We start from the raw sequence: 4652 nt of genomic DNA on the forward strand, positions 1-4652 counted from the left end.
GTCAGGCAAAATTTACCACCTACTTAATTATGTAATTGTACTTCCCTTGTTGCTTCAGGGTTGTCTGGATTCCTTTCGCCTCCTCAAATATGACATCACTTCTGCAGATGCATTTACAGATCATAAGGGTTCCTTATTGGAAAAGAGACATAATATAGCTCCTGGCATGGTTTTGGTATGTTAAAACCATTACAGTCAATTATTTAACTTTTAATGCTATTACTGTGATCTGGTTACAAATGAATGACTTTGGGATTGCCATGTCATGAATATTTGGGCCATCAGGAATGCAGAATGCTAATCTTCCTTCTTCAGGAGTACCGACTGTTGTCCCAGCAGCCCCAATTCTTCTTTATCTATTAGCAGTTCAGGATTTACAATGCATCAGGTCATTCTCATTCCACCTGCAAAGGGCAAGAAGCACATGCTAGTTGCCACAGCATTAGAAAAGGAACACGATTTCTTCCTTTGGACTTCATAAGTTAGATCTAGCCATCTACATGCACTGAACCACATTTCTGCTTCATCTGTGGCAAAAAGTCATGAAGCACCTCACACAACAGCATGTCTCAGTCTTTAAAACGAGAACAAAACCTTCCAAGATTCTGAGAAGTACTCTTTGTAAATCAGGAAAAAGTCAAAGATAAAACATGCACTGAAGTTAGTTTTAAGGACTTGTATAGTTTTCATACGTGGTCTGGAAACATTAGAATTTTTTTTAAGAGATTAATTCATAGGTGATTTATTCTATTGAATTTTTGCATGCAAAGCATACATTGCGTGTTTTGAAATACATTCTTGTTGTAACACTGTGAAGAGAGGATTCTCCAGGTCTTGTTCACCTCTGTTGACAAGCTGTTTACCTCTGTCACAAGCTGTTATTAAGCTAAGAAAATGCAATCTTGTTTTGCATCGCACAGAATTGCATTATAATTGGATTTAATAATCCTCACATCTTTCTGTAAACACCAGCGCCAACACTGTTTTGCTTGGTTATTTTAGTTACTTTCTCCCAGTAGGAGAGAGCGCCCACTAATTATTGTTTGGTTATTCTTTATCTACTTCCTAATAACGGTGAGGAACAAGTACTGCTTCCTGTGTTTGCTCTGTACATTTTTAGTGGTGGCCATGGCATTAGAACAGCGGACCTTTCAAATATCGCCTCATCTTAACTACTGCAAAATTAAGGCTATTTCTGTTGGTTAGGAACAAGCTATTCCTGCAGAAAGAAAAACTTCTCTACATGACATCTATCTGTGATCAACTTCTCTGTCCACTGGGTGACACCAGCAGCCTATCCGACATTGCTTAGCTGTATATAGTACCACAGAACATGTCTGAAGAAGGTTAAATTCTTAACCACACAGCTTCTTTTTCCCTGGTAATATTAATAACATTTTCTTTCCTCTCTGGTGGCAAAGTGATATAAATAAATAGGAAAAACAAAATGCAGAAAAAACAAAACTTCTTCCAAACCTACTACATGTAGTTTACAAAGCTGAAGGAGACAAAGTGAGAAAATACTCTGTAAGATACACAATAAACTCAGGACCTGTTGTAGAAAAAGATGAAGATAACATGCTTTAGTATGAATGACCCACAGCTGATAAAAATGATTGTTAACAGCTCTGAGGAACTCAGGTAACAATTACAGAGGTGCAGTTTGATTCTGTTCCATGTTACCTTTTTGCATTCCCGTATGGAAAGTTTTTATTATTTTTGAAGGAAGAATCAGGATAACAAGCAATTTTTTGTGGCTGATGAACTGATTAATCCTTAGAACAGCTCATAAATGACTTTTGTTTTAAAAATCATTTAAAGACATTCTATGGCTTATGTGCAGCATTTTGGTTTGGTTTGGTTTTGGTTTTTTTTTTACTTTACCTGAAATTCACTGCTACAAAGATTAGCCACCAGTACAAGCTCAGTTTCAGTCAGTACCTAAACACAGACAGATAGACGCAAAAGATGCATAAGGAGTAAAACCTGAAACCTAATTAGCCTGTCAGCATGGTCTTAATTACTGTTTTTAAAAACTGAACGGTAAAGGCAAGGTGGCTAGTTCTTATGCTTGAACAAGAGACTAACTGTTGTTTAAGGAAGAATGGAGTTTGTTTCTAGAAGGAATGTGCTAATAGACCTTTCTATCAATACTCCTTAAGTCTCTCAGCTGACAAATAATCAGTCCAAGCAAACAGTCCCAAAGGTATGAGCCTATTTCACCTGGTTACAACCCCTACGACCTCCCAAATGATACAGTGAACATCCTATACAGATGGAGCCGCCTTTGCTGTTTCCAGAGAGGTATTCAACCCGTCCTCAAGCAATTCCCAGTCAGATTCATCCAGCTGTTACCATGCTCAGCCAGAGCAGTTTAATTTACCAACAGGAGCAGTAGCAATTCAGAACAGTTTCACAGGCCTGGCTTTGAAGGGCAAGACTTGACCAAAGCCATACTGCAGGATACAAGCATTCTCTGTGGACCAGGGGGCACTAAGGAAACCTGCCAGAGGTAGCAGCTCCAGCTCTCCTTATGTTATCTACGTACAGCGGTGACTTGCAAAGACCAGGAGAAAGATAAGCTGGCAAATGCAACTCTATCAGAAGTCACAAATTGGAAAGGGTCGCAGCATTCTATATAGTCATTTCCAGAGCAGCTCAAAAGCAAAACAATAAATAATATTCAGAAGTTCTAGAACCTAAAATAGGCTATGGTTCTTTTCTGCTGGACAACAGCACGACCTCTGCTGAAGAACTGGGACTGGCCTGATTGCAGAAGTAATAATCATTAAGAATGAAGTCACTGCATTTAGGGTAGAATGCAACTCTCATTTTTTTGTAGTTCTGAAAAATCGATCATGTGTCAGAGATAACAAAATTCCAGGTCACACCTGATTGTCTGGAATGTTCAAAGAGGATCACAGAGAGCTCCAGAAGGATCATGCAATGCCCAGTAATTGATTATCAGTTGGTACATGAAATTCACTGTCAGTAAGTGCAGAGTAATTTACATGGGGGAAAGAATTGTAATTATTTATACAGATGCAAAGATGGACACAAAAGCTCTTAACAATGAAGAGATCTAAGACTCATTCATTGACGTATCCCTGAAAACTTCTGATCAGTGCTCTGCAATGGTCATAATGCAAGCAGAATGTTAGTTAAAGGGTAAATAAAACATTCTTGAGATTCTGGTACACAGCACACGACTGTCTTCACCACATCTCAAAAAAGGATATAATGTGGAATGGCTGTTCATATAAGGAAGGACTAAATAAGGTAGCTTAGAAAAGAGGCTAAGATGAGATAGGAGAAAGCTTTATAAAGCAAAAATGGTGTGGCAAAGGAATAAGAAATAATTATTCATTGTTTCTTAAAACACAGGAATGATCAGGCACCAATGAAGAGATAAGCAGCAGATTTAAAACAAAAGGAAGTTCTTTTTCTCACAGCACATCATTAAATTGTGGAACTCTTTGCCACAGGATGTGGTGGAGGCCAAAAGCATAAGTGTGTTCAAAATGGAATTAGATACATTCCTGAAGGTTAGCTCCATTGGCAGCTATCAAACGTTATGGCCCAGACAAAGCTTTTGGTTGAGGAAATCCCTGAATTGTTAACTGCTTATGGCTGCTATGGGTCACAAAGAATAGGATTTTCTTATAAATGCTATTCTACTCCTCCCCCAGCTACCAGCCATTCACAGGGACAGGACACTGGATGGGTTAGATGAGCCTTTGGTATAATCCTACACAGCTGCTTTTACACTGGTATGTGCACGGTTGTTGCTTTAATTTGGGTAAAACTTTAATAAAAGGATTAGGGGGGAAAATGCACAGAGCTCATGAGAAGAAGGTTCTTTGCCTCTGAAATCATCCTCAGCTACATATGTCAAAATTTTTTTAATATATTTTAATTTGTAAAGCTTCAATAAAGCAAAATTAATGTTCCCAGGAAGGGAAGGTCTCTCTCAAACTGTGTAAAAGTAGGATTAAAAATTTACTTAATTTTACATGCTTTCTTCTTGAGGCAGATAACTAATTTCCTCTGGTCCTTAGGAATTTCCTCAGATGATCAGGAAAAAAATTTCAAAATGAAACACAATTGTCCTCTGTGTCTAATGAATCAAAAGGCTACCCTTAGTACACTTAGAAGGACAGAGTCCATCCTTAATTTCCTACTAAAATAACTATTGTTCAGCTAAATAAATACAAGTGAGTTTCAGAGAAGGAATTCATGGCTTCAAAGAAAAAGAATTAAGTTCAAGTTTTAATGAATGTATTAGGCAAGAAGGAAATGTTGTATGATATTAAACATTTGCTTTTAGACAGCTTTCTATATAGTCTTTTAGATGCCTCAAGGAAATGGTTTTACAGAAGCATTACAATAACGCAGTTGCTCCCAGGGGCAGTTGCTTCTCTCTGATCGTGGCATGTACTTCCTGCCATATGGACAATTCCCCTCTCTCCCCCTGCCCCCAAACTAAAGATTTTCAGCCAGGACTTAATTCCTGTGCCTTCAAAATGTTAGAGAGTTGTGTGTTTGAGGGGCAGGAGGCAGAAGGGAACCGAAGTTGGGATTTTTTTTGCAAGAAGTGGCTTTTCAAAAGCATTGTTTGTGCTAAGTGAAAAAAACCAACCACCAAACACCAA

This window comes from Pygoscelis adeliae, unplaced genomic scaffold (genome assembly GCF_000699105.1).
Source record: "Pygoscelis adeliae isolate BGI_AS28 unplaced genomic scaffold, ASM69910v1 Scaffold232, whole genome shotgun sequence".
NCBI lineage: Eukaryota > Metazoa > Chordata > Aves > Sphenisciformes > Spheniscidae > Pygoscelis > Pygoscelis adeliae.